Below are 20,710 nucleotides of genomic sequence, written 5' to 3'. Positions count from 1 at the left end.
ATCATTGGCATGAGTTTTTCCTAGTTTGACAGTGGTTTTAGCTTTGCCAGGACATATCCTAGATAGCCATGGTGTGATGGGATTCATTTGTGGTTGATCTTTGGATTGCCAAAAGGTTTTGGAAACATGTGAGGTGGTCTGAGGAAAATCCCAAGGGTTGGGGGTGGAGATGGTTTTCTCTAGGAAGCCCTCGATAGGTGGGTGGATATAGGAAAATTACTCAAGATATGGTGAAGGAATTCTGGTTTTGTGATCGCGAGACAGGTTTAGATGAGGTCACGATAGTTTGAGGGTGGAGGTGGTTTAACCTCTAGATTCCCTATTTCATTATCTTAGTTTATCCCATGAGATCCTACATTCATGCTTGGAATATGGTATGAGGGTGATTGGTTGAAAAAAAGATTTGGTTCATCCCAGTCTATGGTCAGGTGATACATGGAAGTCCTTGACTTGGTTGGAATTTTCATATGTTAATACGATTTATTTTCCTATTGTGATCTATGAGTACTTGTACTTATTATTATGTTTATTTTATAGCAAATTTGTCATGGTTCCTATTCTGGTTATATGCAGTTATATGCATGGTTCTTTGATGTGCTCTAGTTATGGCTCTTATTCAAGATTTGATAAGTATTTAGATGGTTGATGAATACATGGGCTAATAAGTGTTCTTGTAGCTAGCATGAGAGGGCATAGAGCGTTCTTGGTGATTCTCATATGAAGTTCAAAAGTGTATGATCAGATATACACTCATGACCTGTAGCTTATATGTTTATCATATGTTTGACGAAATGTTTATCATGTACTAAGCATATATTCGTTCATATCTTGTTCAAGTTTTGAATGGTTAGCATTGTTGTCATCATTTTTACGATTCTAGAAAGCTACTAGAAGTTCTGAGCAATGGTCTGAAGGCTATCCTTGAAAAGTGGCATAGATCTCGCGACCGTGTGCATAGAACAAGAGATTTTTGGTCACAACCACTGGCAAGAAAGCTTGTGCATGCAATTAGAGTCTCATAGCTGCATGCACAATGTATCAAGGGTGCAGTTGGGGTGTTAGGACAATGAAAAAGAGTCCCAACTTAGGGATTGACCACTTGTGGTGGTTGTCAAACTTCTGAGTGGTCAGGAGTCTCTAAGGGACATTAATTTGTGTTTGGATAGTCGATCGCACTTACATAACTGGAATTTGGAGGTTAGGTCATATCATAGTGACACTTAGCTCATGTTTATCCTAGAGATCTTGTAAAAGTTGGGTAAATATGGGAGGAGGCATTACAGATTTCATATGGAAACTAATAACGTGTTTGGAGATATTTATGTAAATGTATTCAAATTTCCTAAAATTTTATATGGTTATCTATAAAATTTTGGTGACTTTGAAGTAAAATAATTTCACCCATAGAATTTGAGTGACATTAAAAAAAATGGAAATTGAAAAATCTCTTTTGGGAAAAAAACATGGAAAATTAGCCTAATTGTGAATTTTATCCTCTAAAAGTTTCGTTGGTTGAATCCTTGGAGAGTTTCACTGAAGGATGTAGACTTGAGGCATCCATGTCTGTATATTCTAAAAGTGGCCCTATTGGACCATATGAATATGTGCCTTTTTATATAACTATAATCATGACTAAGCAATTGACCGTCCATCATTGGTTTAACATATCTCATTATCTATTAAATTAATAATGTATGTTGAAAATGATGAAAGTCATAAGTGCTTAACAATAATATATTTGAATATTAATACTAAAACACATAATTGATTATAGATGGGTTAGGACATAGTCATAGGGGGGTATGGTTCCACAAGAGTGGGGTTAAAAGGGCTCGGCCAAATTATAATATTTTATCAAACCCATTGTGGAATTAGATGGGAAAAATGGTTATACAAGCTTCTTGGGAAAGCCACATGGAGCATTGTGGGAAAGTATATGTCAACTATACATTTTGGTTATTGGGTCATTCTTGTTTAGTCATTCTTGTGCATTTTTGTTGTTCTTGATTTTGGCATGAAATGAAAGTTGGTTAAGAAGGAGTTGAAGCTTGTCAATTGCATGAGATTGTTGGCTATACCAATAGTCGTAAAATGACGCATGCATGCATCATAATGATGGAAAGGAGAACTATCCATAGTTGAGGTTCCCTTGGATTTCCAACACTAATATTTCTTGGCAAGTAGCACTAGAGCCCTAGTAAGAAGTGGAATGGCCCGAGGGACTACATTGAAAAGAAGGGGGTTCTTTTTTATGGGTTTTGTAGGTTGAGGGGAAACATAATTGGTAAATTTGGATGGTTGTGAATGTGTGTGTGAGAGAAAGAGAGAGAGAGAGAGAAATAAGTCTATAATAATTTAATAGATGAATTGGTTCGAGACATAGAGTTGAACTAGGCACTCATCCTCATAGATTCATAGTCTTAGCTAGTGGGTGATCTCCTGGTGAGAGTGCTAGAGTAGCAAGGTCTATGGTTAGGTAAAGCTTTTGACAGCTACATTCAATTGGTGTGAAACTTTCACAAAGACAAGTGTTCTTTGTACTATGTCTCTTATATTTCCTACATGTCATGTATTAGTTGATGCTATATATTGCATGAGCCTTGATTATTTATCATTTCATCGAATGATACATGAGATTGTATATATGTTGCATGTCCTTTATTTTATTAAAAATTTGTTACTACAGTCATTAAAGAACATTTATCTTGAGAGTACATAATAGTAGTTTTGTTATAGTATGACACCATGAATGCTTGATATTTCCAAAAAAAAAAAGATTACGATGAAAATGATGAAAATCTAAAATGCTTAACCATATAAATATCAAATTACACAATTCAAAATTATAATTAAAATATCCAAATATCATTTCTCATTATTTTTCTAATTTCAAAATTCCTAAACTAAACATTAAACATTAACGATCATAAGCTGATACTGTAGGATCATGCTAGGCTTGGTATACAAATCAATTGATTCTTTTTAATATTAAAAAATGACTTATATTCAATTAAAAAACAATACAATGGGACATTACATTTAACTTCTTGTTATTGATAAGATTGATAAGCTTCCAACATAAGGTACTGTCGTCTGAAAGGCTATCTTTCACATCATAATACCATTACAGTGTATATGTGCTACAAGTACTATATACTAGCACATCTACATCTTGGGAAAAAAAAAGAGTGATTCTCCATGACGTTCATAAAAATTGGAGAGAATTGAGCAATTTATTAGTCGATTATCAATTTCATTTCATATGTTCTCCATTGTTTCCTTATAGAATATAGCTACATTAATGAAAATAGAAACAGTTCCCCAACTCATAAACCATTTAAACAACTTGATTGATAATCCAAAAGGGGGCATTTGGCATGCTGTAGGTTTGTGTTTTTCTGCATTTTCCTTTGACCTCTGAATACAAAAAAAGATGGCGGGATAAAGGATAGCATGAGAATTGTCACATGCTTGTCTTCGGAAGCAATGGAAATATTCAAATCAGAAATGGCCAAGCTAACATGTAACACGTAGTTTCTCCATCTTTGCTGGAATCTAGATGTTTATTTTTATGAGAATATTAGCGAAAAAAAATATTATTTTTATTAAATATTATTAATATTTAATCTCTTGATAATAACAATTAAAAATAGTTATTAATGATAATAATAATATTATTAATAAACAATAATATTATTTAATACTAATATTATTAAAAAATAAAAATAATAATTACTCATATTATACAAATAATAATATTTTATTAATTATAATATTAATAATTTTAAAGAGTATTAATAACAATAATCTTTTTTTAAATAATTTATAATTGAAATTATTAAATAACATTAATTTAACCGTGTTTAGATTACTATATTAATATTAATTAATATATTAATATTATTATTAGTATTAATATTAATTATTTTAAATAAATGACGTTCGTTGAATCTCATCAAATATGCTCAACCATGTTCAATCATGGTCAATCAACATGAACCATCGTCTACCATGATCAACCATGTTCAATGATGATCTTCCATGGTCAAGCATGCTTCACCATCAACCATAGTGGTAATGGTTAATCGATGTCTCTACGGTGAACCATGATCAACAATGGTAAATCATTTTTGTATTCAGGCTTCTGTGATCCATAATGAACTAAGAAAAATTTTTCAGTATAAATCACATAAGAGAAATTTTTGGCCGACATGTTTCGAACCAACAAGTGTAGTTCATCATGAAGACTAGATTCTTGAATATGGTCAAGCATGGTCAATGTCTTTATGGTCAATCATGGTTAACCATGATCAACCATGGTCAACGATGGTCAATTTCATCAACTATGATCAACCTTGATTAAAATCTCTTTCATCATGATGAATTATGATGATCAACCATGGACATTCATGGTCAACCATGGTCAGCCATGGTCAACCATGGTTGAACATCACATTGTGACAAAGATTGTCTCGATATGAAAATAAACCGTGGTCAAACATGATCAACCATGGTCAATGATGGTCAACCATGATTAACCATGGTTGAATTTCATCAATCATGATCAATCTTAATTAAAATCTCTTTCATAATGATCAACTATGATGGTCAACCATGGTCAATCATGGTCAACCATGTTTTATAAAATCAAACATGGTTAATCATGGTCAACAATGGTCGAACATCGCATTGTGACAAATATTGTCTTGATATGAAAATCAACCATGGTCCAATGTCGCATTGTGACAAAGAATGTCTCGATATGAAAATCAATCATAGTCAAGCATGGTCAACCATGGTTCAACGTCACATCGTGACAAGGATTTTCTTAATATGGAAATTGATCATGGTCAACCATGTTTGTTTTAGGGTTTATATGCCTTGGGTTTATAATTTTTATCTCTTGGGTTTATTAATTTAAGGGTTCATATTCTTAGGGTTTAGTATTATTCACTTAGGTTTATAGCCCATTGGGTTTTTAGTATTAATCCCTAGGGTTTTTATTTCCTTGGATTTATAATATCTATCATGGTCAACTATGGTCAACCATGTTTTATAAATTCAATCATGGTTAACCATATTTTATAAAATCAACCATGGTCCAACGTCGCATTGTGATAATGATTGTGTCAATGCGAAAATCAATCATTGTCTCAACCATGGTCCAACATCGTATTATGACAAACATTGTCTCGATATGATAGCCATGGTTAGCTATGGTCAACCATGGTGATTCATGGTCAACCTTGTTCAACCATGTTCAACCATGTTTTATAAAATAAAACATGGTCATCCATGGTCAATCATGGTCAACCATGGTCGAACATCACATTGTGATAAAGATTGTTTTTGTATGAAAACCAACCATGGTTAAGCATGGTCAACCATGGTCCAACTTCACATTGTGACAAGGATTGTCTCAATATGAAAACCAACCATGGTCAACAATTTATATTTTAATGTTGATAATATTTATCTTAGGGTTTATATACCTTGGGTTTATAATATTTACCCCTTATGTATATTATTTCCATTAATTATTTTTATTTATTAAATGATCTTGTCTCGATTAGGGTCTTGACTCCTTTTATAATTTTGGACTTCCCTCCTTGTCTGGAATTTGACTTTGATTTTTTTATTCTTGTTAGTTTTTTTGTTGCTGTTTTTTTCTGTTTTTTCTGTTTTTTATTATTCCTAGTAATAGAATTTTTAATAATATTTGATTTTAATAAATTAATTTAAATATTATTTTTCAAAAAATAGCCATTTAATATGGTCGTTACTTATTAATATTTGTTTTTAATAAATTAATATCATAATTTAAATATTATTTTTTCAAAAACTAGCCGTTTAATGTAGTCGTTACTTAATAATATTTGTTTTTAATATATTAATAAATTAATCATCATTTAAATATTATTGTTCAAATATAGTCGTTACATGAAATTATGGTCTCTACATTGCTCTTTATTTAATCCTTTGCCATGGTCTGCCTCTTCATATGGTTCTGATGATGAACCACACTTATTAGTTCGAAACACGTTGGCCAAAAAATTATCTTATGTGATTTCTACCCAAAGACTTTTCTTAATTCATTATGGATCACGAAGCCTGAATTCAGAAATATCTATCCCTTGGGTTTATTAATCTAAAGGTTCATATTCCTAGGGTTTAATATTATTCACTTAGGCTTATAGTCCCTTGGGTTTTTAGTATTAATTCCTAGGGTTTATTATTCCCTTGGGTTTATAATATCTATCATGGCCAACCATGGTCAAACATGTTTTATAAGTTCAAGCATGGTCAACCTTATTTTATAAAATAATCGTGGTCAACCATGGTCCAACACGGCATTTTGACAATGTTTGTCTCAATATGAAAAACAATCATTGTCTCGACTATGGTCCTACGTCACATTATGACAAACATTGTCTCAATATGATAATGATAGTCAACCATGTTCAGCCATGTTTAAAAATAAAACATGGTCAATCATGGTCAAGTATGGTCAAACGTCACATTGTGTCAGAGATTGTCTTGATATGAGAATCAACCATGGTTAAGCATGGTAAACCATGGTCGAACATCGCATTGTGACAAGATTGTCTCAATATGAACCATGGTCTCAAAATAAACCATGTTCAATCATGTGTATTTTAATGTTTAATATTATTCCCTTAGGTTCATAATCACTTGGGGTTTTAGTATTTATCCCTTGGGTTTATAATATCAATCCCTTGGGTTTATTAATCTAAGGGCTCATATTCCTAGGGTTTAATATTATTCACTTAAGTTTATAGTCCCTTGGGTTTTTAGTATTAATCCCTAGGGTTTTTTGTTTCCTTGGGTTTATAATATCTATCATGGTCAACTATGGTCAACCATGGTCCAACATCGCATTGTGACAAAGATTGTGTCAATCTAAAAATCAATCATTGTCTCAACCAGGGTCCAATGTCACATTATGACAAACATTGTCTCAATATGATAATCATGGTCAGTTATGGTCAATCATGGTCAATCATGGTCAATCATGGTCAACCTTGGTCAACCATGTCCAACCATGTTTTATAAATCAAAACATGGTCATCCATGGTCAACAATGGTTGAACATCGCATTGTGACAAAGATTGTCTTTATATGAAAATAAACCATGGTTAAGCATGGTCAACCATGTTCCAATGTTGCATTGTGACAATGATTGTCTTAATATGAATATCAACCAGGGTAAACCATTATCAACCATGTTTATTTTAGTGTTTATAATATTCATCTTAAATTTTATATAGATTGGGTTTATAATATTAGTAGGGTATATGTACCTTGGGTTTATAATTTTTATCCCCTAGATTTATTATTCCCTTGGGTTTATAATATCAATCCCTTGGGTTTATTAATCTAAGGGTTCATATTCCTAAGGTTTTATAGTATTCCCTTAGGTTTATAGTCCCTTGGGTCTTTAGTATTAATTCCTAGGGTTTATTATTCTCTTGGGTTTATAATATCTATTATGGCCAACCATGTTTTATAAATTCAATCATGGTCAACCATATTTTATAAAATCAATCATGGTCAACCATGGTCCAATGTCGCATTGTGACAATGTTTGTTTGAATATGGAAAACCAATCATTATTTCAACCATGGTCCAACATCGCATTATGACAAACATTGTCCCAATATGAAAATGATGGTCAACCATGGTCAATCATGTTCAACAACATTTTAAAAAATTAAACATGGTCATCCATGGTCAATCATGGCCGAACATCGCATTGTGACAAAGATTGCCTTGATATGAAAATCATTCATGGTTAAGCATGGTCAACCATGGTCCAACATTGCATTGTGACAAGGATTGTCTCAATATGAAAATAAAATATGGTCAACCATGTTTATTTTAGTGTTTAATATTATTCCCTTGGGTTCATAATCCCTTGGGGTTTTAGTATTAATCTCTTGGGTTTATTATTACCTTGGGTTTATAATATCAATCCGTTGAGTTTATAATATTAATCATGGTCAACCATGGTCAATCATAGCCAATAATGGTCAACCATGTTTGAATGTTGTATTGTGACAATGATTTTCTCAATATCAAAATCAACCATGGTCATCCATGGTCCAACGTCACATTGTGACAAAGATTTTCTTGATATGAAAATCAATCATGGTCAAGCATGGTAAGCCAAGGTCCAACATCACATTGGAACAAATATTGTCTCAATATGAAAATCAATCATAGCAAAGCATGGCCAACCATGGTCCAACATCACATTGTGAAAAGGATTGCCTTAATATGAAAATCAACCATGGACAACCGTGCTTATTTTCAGGTTTATATACCTTGGGTTTATAATTTTTATCTCTTGGGTTTATAACATCAATCCCTTGTGTTTATTAATGTAAGGGTTCATATTCCTAGGATTTAATATTATTCACTTAGGTTTATAGTTCCTTGGGTTTTTAATATTAATCCCTAGGGTTTTTTTTCCTTGGGTTTATAATATCTGTCATGGTCAAGTATGGTCAACCATGTTTTATAAATTCAATCATGGTTGACTATATTTTATAAAATAAATCATCATCAACCATGTTTTATCATGGTCAACCATGGTCCAACGTTGCATTATGACAAAATATTTCTCAATATGATAATCATGTTCAACTATGGTCAATCATGGTAAACCATGGTCCATGATTGACCATGGTCAAAGATTGTCTTTATATAAAAATCAACCATGGTTAAGAATGGTCAACTATGGTTAAACTTGGTCAACCATGGTCCATGATTGATTATGGTCAAAGATTGTCTTTATATGAAAATTAACCATGGTACAATGTCACATTGTGACAAGGATTGTCTCAATATGAAAATAAACCATGGTCAACCATGTTTATTTTAGTGTTTAATATTAGTCCCTTGGGTTTAATATTATTCCCTTGGGTTCATAATCCCTTGTGGTTTTAGTATTAATCCCTGGGGTTTATTATTATCTTAGTTTTATAATATCAATCCCTTGGGTTTATTATTCCCTTGGGTTTATAATATCAATCATGGTCAATCATAGCGAGCCATGTGTTGGGTGTGGAGCCTGATTATCTTATTTATTCAGAGATATCTCTGCATTGGACCCCGTTTCGTAATGGGGCGGCAACGATGCCACAGGAGTCCAAGGGGGGGTGATGATGATTTTTATAAGCCCCCCCCCCGAAGCTAAAAATAGATGTAAAATTGCTTACTTTACTTTAAACTTGAGCATTGCTTACTTTACACTTGAGATGGATTCTTGATTGAGTTGATATTGTGATAGAATGTTGGAGAAATGACTAACAGTGGCATGAGGAGGAGCATTTTCATGTATTTTGATGCAACAGTTGGATTGATCATTCGACTAGTTCGATCCATGGAGGTTAGCATTGCAACAAGCTATGTCTGAGATGTATCGAGGTATGACCGAGATATGTTGTATTGGGATGGAGTTTCATGGCAGAGATTTCACATGATGATGACACATGATGAATTGACATGATATGTGTTTCAATGTATCTTGAGTTGGAGAGGTTATCATCTTCATAGTGGAGTAGCATGGAGGTTGCGACAGATGTGGTTGATGATCATGGATTGAGGAGACTTTCTCGTTTTTGGAGATATAGACCTTGATGGAGGTTTATGCGATGATGAGCAAAGTTGGGTAGCATGGAAAGTGGATGTTGGAGCTAGCAACAATTTTCGAAGATTGAAGATGATGGTGTTATAGAGGATGACAACATTTCTAGAGTGGTGGAATATGTCAGAGCCTCGAGTTGGTGAGTGCCGAGAGAGTAAAAAATCAACGATCACAGTTAAAGGTGTGCGGTCATGATGGAAGTGTGATGAGCACCCCCGTTTGGTTAAAGGCGACTCAGAGGTGGATGTCGGGATGTATGATGAGTTGTGCGATGGGAAAGCGCGTTGGGCATCCCGAGTTGGGCATTCGGGCGAGCACGCGCCCAGGCTAGGCGACATGGTGAGCAATCGAGCACACCCAAACTTGATAGGGGAGACCCGAAGTGCGACTGGTGGACCGAGTGAAGAGATTGGACATGAGGGTGAGCGAAGTATGAAGGTTGAGTGAGTAGGTGGATAGACCCACCAAGCGAAAACACTTATATGATGGGATGACATGTGATATGGTTGGGCCGACGCATGGGCAGGCCAACTTGAATGATGGATCGATACATATATGCAAGTCGACATATGAACGAAATGTTGGGCCGACCTGAATGGTGGATCGATACATATATGCAGGTCAACATGTGGATGAAACGTTGGGCTGACCTTTGATTAAACAAAGGGTCGTGACGATTGAGAAGATGACACAACAATGGCATGGATATATATAGGAGGAGAGTTCGATGGAATTTGTACATCGAAACTTAGACTTCATAGCACAAAACAACAAGTGCGAAGAAGGGACAAAGTGAAGACAACAAGGAGAAGGGTCGCAGGGCAACAAAGGTCGAGGGCCAAGGTTGCAGGAAGGTTGGGTCGAGGTGCAAGATGGGTTCGGCGGGTGATCCGATTCAGGCAGGAAAGATCACAGGGCGTGCGGGTCATATGCGCATGCCAACTAAAAAAGTTGAACGAGTATTGAGACATGGGTTTGGGTGGCACTGCAGTAGTGTAGTTCATGCACTAAGGCACGAGCATTGCATGATAGTGTTGCACAAAGACTGAGAGAGGTGAGAAGAATTTGGGCAGAGCTAAATAGGGTATTTGCGATTTGCTTGATTAGGGGGTTTCTGATAGTGCAGAAAATTGAAGCAATAGCTGCACGATTGAGGCACAGTTTGGTGATTTGTCTAAGTGTGCAGGAAAAATGGTTGGTTGGACGACTTAGCTGTAAAATATTGTATACTTGTATAATATTGAAGTTGTATATTATTGATTCGGGCAGACTTTACGGGAGTTGTCCTTCCCAAGTATAAGTGTGTTCGACTTTGTATGGTTTTTGTTATTTCCGCTACATAATTATGATGAAATATAATTGAATAAATTAACGAAGTGTTGTGTTAGGCGTAGTCCGTACACTTCAGTATTAATGAAAAGAAAGAGTGTAGTGGTGCTGCACCTGCCCATGTGTTGTTGGAAGACTACCACCGGGATAGGGTGTGACAATATGAATAACATAGATTATATGTAATGTGATCTAGATAATTGCAAATGTTATCTTTATCTTTTTCATTTTTTTAATATACATATGTTTATTACCTAAAATAAAGTACAAAATATGAGCCATCATATATATAAAGTTTAGATAAAATAATTAGTTTTTATATGGTTATTAATTAAATTCAAACCTGATGTTTTGAAATATAATGATTACAAATACTAATGTGCTATGCATATAATAGTTTTTTCCCTAATAAATCGTTTATCATTTTAATAATAAAAACAAAATTTAAATATAACAAGTTGAATTGAGCAAACTTATTATTTGTATTATTATCCAGAAATTGCTATGGATATTTCACTAGACAATTCGTCACAACAAATCTACTAAAATATATTAGAAAATCCAAAATGTACACTATGAGGGTTTATTTCTCCTTAGATATTTGGATCTATTATTATTATTGATTGTGTATGCATGCATATTATAATTATGTAGAAAATAAACAAAAAATAAATAAAACAAACATACCACAAATTAATACAAGATGTAATTTGGGAAACCCTTTTGGGAGAAAAACTAGCTGAAAGGTGAGCCCACTCTGTTATCTTTCTTTAAATGGAAATGGAGGCAACTACAAATAAGTGAGGCTTGTGGCCCATGGGCTGCTACAATGCACAAACCCTCTCTATTATCTCTCTCACTATCCACTCCCAACTGTTTTAATATCTATGGAACAAAATACACTTGAATATAATGGAACTACTTTTCCTCCTAGTCAATTGGTTACAACACAACATAATAGCCTCCAAGTGGTTAGGTTTGATTCCATAAACTCTTAAATAGAGTTAGAATATTCAATAAGGAATATTCTAGATTTCTTCATCATGATCGCATGGCTGGCCTTGTTTCCAAGAATAATGGGGGCTGACATTGCATCCTCTCAAATCATGGTGGTCAAAATAAGAAGGTTAATTTCCAAGTGATGTAACTTTTTCATACATAATCTTATTGAGGTGATTCTTAAGTTGTTTGAAACATATCCATATGTAGAATAGAGATAAAAGGTGTAACACACAAGCAATAAAGTTTTAACCCCATAAAATGTTGTTTGATGTATCAAACTACTTCTGGAAGGTTTCAAGTCCAAATTTGCCAAACTAGGACCTGATGATAACAATGCTCCTATGAGCTAATTCCTTCACCTTTTCCACTCTAAAATAATCAATATGCATGAAAAATAATATATTGATCCAATATGGGTCACATATCCCCATTTTGGGAGGATTTCTATCCCTAAAAATTTCTAATGAATGAGGTGAGGAAATTTTTCCTCCATCTCCTCTCGAGTGTACCATTTAGCTTTGCCTAGAAGTTATCCTTTCAACCTAACTTTCCAAATTTCATGGTGCTCATCTCTTATATATTTGGACCTCTTCTACAAAATGGTACCTTATGTCAAATTTTGTTGAACATCTAGTGCCAAATCCTCTATAGAAGGGAGAACATGTTCCTCTTCTTGGTCTAGCATGAAAGGCTTATACAGTTCTAGATTCTCTGCATTCATCATTGAGTAAATTTGAATGTATGGGAATAAAATGAGTCTACATGTGTTTTATCCCACTTTCTTTTTCTATATCTCAAGGGACCATATCATAGATCCTTGACTTTATTACTAAGACCTTGTAGCCTCTCCTTATTCAACTGTGACCATACTATGTCTCCTACCCTGAATGAGCTCTTTGTTTTGTATTGATGATGATTGGCCTTGTATTTTTCTGTGACTTTTGTAGTGTCTCTTGTACCTCTAGATGGATCTTTATGATCTTCTCAACAATCTTTTCTACCCTTAAGGCATCCCTTATAAGATTATCCCTCACTCCTCCTTACTGCCCATATGCAATATCTAAAGGTGAAGGTGGAATATATCCAAAACAAGTTTCAAATGACGACTTGCCAGTAGAAGTGTGGACTACTATAATATAAGAGTATTGTATATATACCATATTTTCATCCTAGGTATTTGGATGATTATGATAGTACCCCCTCAAAAGTTGCATGAAAGTCTTGTTGACTAGTACTATTTTTTCATCTATTTGTGGATGGAATGCAATACACCTCTTTAACTTTGTGTCCATATTATCCCATTATGTATTCCAAAATACACAAAGAAATTTGTGTCCCTACCTAAAATGATGCCTGTTGATATCCCAAAGTATACCTAGACCTACAAAAAGAACAATTCTATTGCTTCTTGCCCATTGATGGTATTTTTACAAGGCATTAGAACATAGATCTTGATGAACCTATCAACTACCACAAATAGGTAGTCATGTCCCTTCCTGGTGGTTAATAAACATCCCACAGGTTCCATGGAAATGTCTTCCCAAGGATGAGTGGATATAGGTAAGGGATGATGTAGATCTTGTTTCCTATTACTAGGCTTGTTTGTACCATAAATCATGCATCCACTTATGAACCTAGCAACCTCTTCTTTCATCCTAGGCAAATACACATACATCTACAAGTTGGTCATTGTCTTGCCTACACCAAAATTCCCTATAACCTTAGAGGTGTGAGCCTCTCTAATTAGCTAAAATCGTTCTCCTTTAGTAACATATAACTTATCCATCCTATAGAGTATCCCATCTTATAGATGCTAGTCAATTGTGCTATCACTATTGTGAACATGAATTTGGCTCTACAACTATTGAAACACCTCCTTGAAGTACGCATCCCCTGAATATGCCTCTTTGTATGTGTCATGGGAGAATGATTCCATGTGCATAAAAGTTCCCAAATCTATGATCTATGATGTGGGTGGCTTCAAAACAATGTCATCCAACTTTATTGTGCTTCCTTTCTTGTACATGATCACTAAATGAAACTTTTGTGGAAACCTCATCCACTTGTAATATTTGATTTTCTATGGCTTACTCTAGTCATCCGGGTAATGTAGTGGTTGGTAAAATGTGTATATTACTATATCATTTCCCATAAAATAGTGTTTCCAATTCATCAAAACTTTCACTAGGGCATAGTGCTCCTTGTCATTGGTAGGTTAGTTGAGAAATTCCCATGAAATACTTTAGAATGGTGGCATACAGGCCTTTCGCCATGCATCAAGACCACTCTCATAGTATACCCACTTGCATTTGTCTCCAATTTGAAGGGTTGTTGCAAGTTAAGTAATGTTAGAATTGGTGCTTGACTAATCTTCTTCTTTAACTCCTCAAAGGCCCTCTTCTAATACTTCCCCCCTAGAAACTCTTGCCACTCGTTGTTATGGCATGGAGTGGTATTTCTACTATTGAAGATGAGGATATGCATTTCCTTATGTACTATGCCACCCAATGAAACTCTTGACCTCCGAAGAATTGGTAGGAAATGACCCCCTCATGATGGTCTACATCTAGGTAGGATCTAAATTTAATGCTCCTTCACCTATCATATACACCAAATATTATTGCACAAACTCACACTTTTTGATATTTTCTAGTAGTTGGCTCTTTTGTAATGTCTATAATACTTGCATCAAATGTGTGATGTGCTCCTCCCAAGTCACATTGTATACTAGTATATCATCCAAATAGAGAATAAAAATGAATCTATAAAAGGGTGTGGTATATCATTCATTAAATTCACAAATGTAGCCAGTGCATTGCATAGGCCAAACGCCATGACTAACCACTCATACAAACCTTGTCTAGTTTTGAAGGAAGTATTCCAAGTATCTTCTTCTCAAACTCAAACTTGGTGATATCTAGACTTTAAGCCAAACTTGGTGAAGTATTTGGCTTGTTGGAATTGATCCAATAGAGCATCTATATTGGGAAAGGGATACATGTTCTTGAGCATAATTTTGTTTAACACCCTATAATCAATACACATCTTCCAAGTCCCATCCTTCTTTGGCACAATGATGATGGGTGACCCACATGGTGAGATACTTGTTTGAATGACACCATATTCTAGTATGTGCTCAATTGTTTCTTCACCTTAGTTGCATCCATCATAGATTACTTGTACATCTGAATGTTTAGAAATGGAGAGTTTGCCAATAGGTGGATCTGATGCTGGTAGCTTTTTAGGCTCATGGAACATACCCATGTATGGTTGTAGAGACTTTTCTATCTGTTGTGCTTGTTCCTTAGTACACCCCTTTAGTGATGACACTACTCTCATTGACTCTTCTACATACTATTTTCCTATTAAAACTAGTAAAACATACTTCTTAATAGTACTGATCAGTTTATTGGCTTGGTTGGCACTTATCATTGAAACTTTGGACTTTTCCTTATGCTCATTGATGGTGAAGGCTTTTCCATCCTTGATGGGGTGGTACTAGTTGGTTCTTCGCATAAAAATATCATCCCACATGTACATATAGGCAATTTCATACATCACTCCACATACATCAATGTGAACTGCATCTAGTTCTATTTCACTGATAAAATTAACACTAATAGTAAATATAGTTTTGGGCTATTTGGTTACCTTTATTTTTTCATCCTTATTTACCCATCCTAACGAATATGGGCTTGGATGATCATGAAATCCCAATCCCATTTGCTTGACCAACTCTACTACAATGAGATTTTCCTATGATCCTAATTCGAGAAGAGATTCAATATTTTTCTTCATCACCTATATATTTAAATGGAAGAGTATGGTTTTTTCATTATCTTCTTGTTTTTAAAGTTTATTCATATTCACCTCCTTCTACATGGATGTATAGATGGTATTACCATCCACATCTATGTTGCTTTCCACCTTGTTGCTTGAATCAATGACCATGAGATTCTTATTCTTGGTATCTTTATGTTTTGTTCTTTAGGTTGATATCTATATGCAACTTCCAACACTTCTCATATGTATGAGAATAAATGTTATAGTAGTTGTGGTGGTTTCTAGGATCTTTGCACTAGTGTGATATGATTGTTGTATTTTTATCTTTTACCCCTTTCCACTTCTTCTTCCCCTCCTTGGAAGTTTTTTGGCACTCCTTCTGCTTTGACCCTGTTGGTTTCCCTTTCTTTTGGCCTATGTTCTCTACATACTATGCTTATACACAAGCACCGTCCACTGATCTGGGCTAGGACAACATAACTTGCTTTTGAAGATGGTTGTGTAGACCCCCCAAATGCTTGATGAGTACGCCTAAGTTCTTTTGGGAGACACCAAACATTATCACCATCTTTCAAGATTATGTGGTGTACTACTATATACTTTTCCCCTACTTCTTCTTGAAGTAATGCCACTAAATCCACTAGTCTTCTACATACCCAATAAGGTAAAATTGTGACTTTATGAGGGTTTTAAAATCCTCCCACTTTGTCACTAGAGGATCTCCCTCCAATCTCAAGGTCTTTGTGTGGCTTTTCCCCAAGGTCAAGGTATGTCCCTCTAATTTTAGCTGAGAAAATGAAATCTTATGTTCTTTCTGTATATGATGAACACTAAAATAAATTTCTAACTACTACAATTAGTGATTTAACTTTGGAGTGTCAATCTCACCTTCTTATGGCTTGATGTCGACCTTACCTTCCATGTTGAATAAGGACTGTGAATGGTGCATGGCACAAAATTTGGGTTAATCCCGTTTGGGTTCTTTCTTAGATTCCCTCTATGTTTCTTCTTTATTTGTCAATTTCCGCTCCAATATGACCTTCACATTAGACATTTCATATTGTCTGAATGACCCAAGCTTATTGGTTAGGGCCACCATGAGGAGACTTACATTACGGTTCATATCTATGACTTCTGCTTCTAATCATGCAAACCTCTCCTTTTATGGGATCATGATGTTTATTGATAGATTTGTTGGCCATGGCTAGTGTTTTATAACTTTCATCTTAAAAATGTCGATCAACTGTAAATCACCACAATATACCCAAAGAATTTTTTCTTTGATACCAATATGATTGTAAATTTATGTGGATAATCCACTAGACAATTCATCACAACATATCTACTAAAAAATATTAGAAAATCCAAAATCTAAACTATAAGGTTTTATTTCTCTTTAAATTTATGGATTTATTAATTATAGTTTATTGCATACACATGCAAATTATAATTATGCACAAAATATAAAAATAGTGAAATAAAACTCACAAACCATAAATTAACACAATAAATAACCTAGAAAAACCTTTCGGAAGAAAACCCAACAAGAAAGTGAGGTCACTCAGCTCTCTTTCTCTGACTAGAAATGGATGTAAGTACATAGAAGTGAGTCTTGTGGCTCGTGGGTTGCTACAATGCACAAAACCTCTTTATTTTCTCTCTGCATATCCACTCTCAACTACTCTACTTATCTATGGAACAAAATGCACTCCAAAAGAATGGAACCCCTTTTCCTCCTAGTGGTTAAGTTATAACATAACTCGATAGCCTCCTAGTAGTTAGGTTTGACTCCCTCAATTCTTAACTAGAGTTAGAATATGGACTCTTATAGAGTTTTCTTCATCATGATGAAGTGCCTAGTTCATTTTCCATGAATAATGGGGGCTAACATGGCATCCTATTGAATTGTGGTGGTCAACACAAAAGATCAACTTTTGAGTGCCATGGCTTCTACATACAGAGTCTAATTGAGGCAATTCTTACATTGCTAGAAAGGTATTTGTGTGTATAATCACACAAAAAGTACAACATTCAAGCATCAAAATTTTATCACCATTTTTTTTTTGTTTAATATCTTACACTACCTCCAAAAAATGTCAAACCCTAATTCGCTACACTCAAACACATTGGTAAAAATAATTCTATAAATTTATTCCTCTATTTTTTTCACTCTAAAAACATCAAAATAGATGAAAAATAATATAATGATTCAATCCCAAACATATTAATACTTTTATTACAATTTTACTTTCTATTGAAATAATTATACTTTATTTTTATTATTATTATTTAATTACAATATTTCATTTAATACTTCACAACAACATGCTTCATTATAACATATTATTCATAATATAGGTAATATGAATAGAGCCAACAGTTTTTGAAATTTAATTTTAAAGCTAACACCAAACATCTCTCAACACACCGTTAACATTTTTAAATTTTATTATATACTTTTAAGTAATTACAAATAACATTTATAATTATATATTCCTACATCGTTATTTTATTTTAAATTTAAACATAAATAATGATATTAAGTAATACAGAGCCCACTCACACAAATAGGAAGATACAGTACTAGAGAATTGGCTTTTGGCTTTTAAATTCTATTGAGATTAGAAGTATGGACCCCACTCGGATGTAGAGCATCTATTGGGCTCGTGACCTTTTTATTTTCATTATTCCTTATTTGTTAAAACATTAAAAATTATTATAACTTAATTATAATAACAATTATTAATTGCACTTTATCTTATCTAAACATGTCATTTCACATTACCTAAAAACATTGTATAGCTTATTTCCTGTCACTTTGTTTGAATAAATATTTTGTCTCATAATATACAAATACATATAAATGAAGCTGCAATGCATAAAGCATAACAATTACCATTTGTCCTTTCTAAAGCACTGTCTATATAAATAGAAATTTCATTGTTCAACAAAGTATTTGAGTAATCATGTTCAAAATAGTTTTAGAATTAATCTCTTTTAATTATTTTTTTCAAATAATTAATATTTTTTTAATAAAAATAAAAATGGAATGTTTTTAAATTTAATATTTTAAAATAGTTCACAACAAAAAGCCTAATTTAATTATAAAATAAATGCGTAAGGATTACATTTCTACTCTATTTTCATGTTGCAAATAAATGCATAAGGATTATATTTCTTACCTACTCCAAAATAATAATATAATTAATTACAAAATTCATTAATATATTTAGAACATTTTTATCTTTATGAGTTTTGCAAATAAATCAACATTCAAAGAATTACATTTCTTACATAGTCCAAAGTAACATAATTGATTATAATCTTTCCTCCCATTTCTCATGTCTTAACCACTTTTGCCTCATTTAAAAACCGAATGTAAATTTATCCAAAATAAAATAAAATTATATAACTAAAAAATAATCAAATTATGAATAAATACAATATGAGTATAAAAAAAAAAAAAAAAAAACATTATTAAACACAATCAAATTACTTTACATTTTTAAACAACAACCAAAAAAATTTTAAATTTCCAAGAAACTAGATAATATGTAACCCATGACAATAGACTATATATAATAAGAAATGTAAATTAATTTTAAATTTATAAAATATAGAAAAAACCTAACATAAATATAGGTGATCTAATTAAACACATAATTAAAAAATAATAATAATATGAGGTAAACAAATAATACGAGAGAAAGTATAATAATAGCACACACTTCAAAAATATATTAAAAATCAATAAAATAGTTTAAGTAAGTGATAGTTTCATATTTAAAATATAAATTTTTATGGCATGTTTTTGGAAAAAGAGGTTGAAATTTTTATGGTGAAATTATAGAATTTTAGGTGTCTTAGAAGTTTTTGAAGGTGTTGAATCTATTTCTACTTTTAAAATCCAAATTAAAACACTTTTAAATCAAGATTTTGCAAAACAAAAAACATCTAATTCCTATAATAATAATAAAAATACACTTTAAACAAAATTATAACCTCATTAAACAACACCACCATCAATTATAATATTAACTTACCAAATATTTTATTTAATATATTTATACATAAAAAATAATAAAATATTTAATATATTTATATAAAAATGAGTAAAATTAAAAAAGCATAAATAAAAAGTTATAACGCAAAGAAAAATCCTTATTACCTTCATTACTCAACCCCACGCCTATTAGAACATGAGAATGAGTTAATAAAGATAATTATACCCATCCTCAGATGTCATTGACACGTAAGTATGAAAGCATATCTATGTAAGACTCCATCAATATTATTCAATTCCAGAAAGGATGTGGGCCCTTCCCCCTTCACATTCTAACATGTACAGATTTCTAAATGATTTGCAGGGTTGGGAAAGTGGAGCGCTGAGCCCCCACCATGGTGTAAATCAAACCAAGAAACCTATGTGACAAAAGGTGTGTGGGCAGCTTTGTACTGGGAAGTAAATTGTGTACCAAGAGGGCATGTGATCTGTCTGAATAATCCATTAAAGTCAAGTTTCCATTGTCATAGAGTGGACTTTTGGTACAAAAGTTGCACCTCATTCATACCAGTATTCATGCAACCCAAAATTATGGCCATGCTTTTATATGTGCTCTATCTAATCCCATCTCCTCACCCCTCCTGCAGATTCCCTCCTCCAGTCTTGGGGCAGCCTCTGCTACCCTGTAATTAATATATCCATACTTTGTTTTAATCAGCAGTTTTCATTATTCATTGTCAGTTATTCTGGCTGCCTTGGCCCCAAGCAAGCCATGGCTCTTGTGATCAGAATGGCAGGCAAAGGCAAAGGCAACATCGTAAGCAGCAATGGTGTTTTTCAGGTAGAAGCTCACTTAAATCTTATGAATGGCTCCTTCTTCCATTTTTTGGATCAATTGTTTCAAGATAAGCAGCAGACAGTGA

The 20,710-nt window shown here is 33.4% G+C and overlaps 1 long non-coding RNA gene across 2 annotated transcripts in view; it reads left to right on the top strand.

Moving 5' to 3' along the window:
* Positions 1-20,408: 20,408 nt before the first annotated feature.
* Positions 20,409-20,710, top strand: part of LOC149246736 (uncharacterized) — a 28,984-nt gene continuing 28,682 nt past the window's right edge. Inside the window, exon 1 of one of the 2 annotated variants that reach the window (XR_016265589.1) lies at positions 20,409-20,628. This is a non-coding gene — a long non-coding RNA (uncharacterized LOC149246736). The remainder of the gene's footprint in view (positions 20,629-20,710) is intronic. The other variant, XR_016265588.1, reaches the window with a different exon arrangement.

The sequence above is a fragment of the Pinus tabuliformis genome, chromosome 7 (genome assembly GCF_031772625.1).
Source record: "Pinus tabuliformis cultivar Carrire ecotype Pingquan chromosome 7, CPIR1, whole genome shotgun sequence".
In the NCBI taxonomy this organism is placed as follows: Eukaryota; Viridiplantae; Streptophyta; class Pinopsida; order Pinales; family Pinaceae; genus Pinus; species Pinus tabuliformis.
The sequence above is the reverse complement of the archived record's forward strand: the minus strand, read 5'-3'. Positions and strand labels throughout refer to the sequence as shown.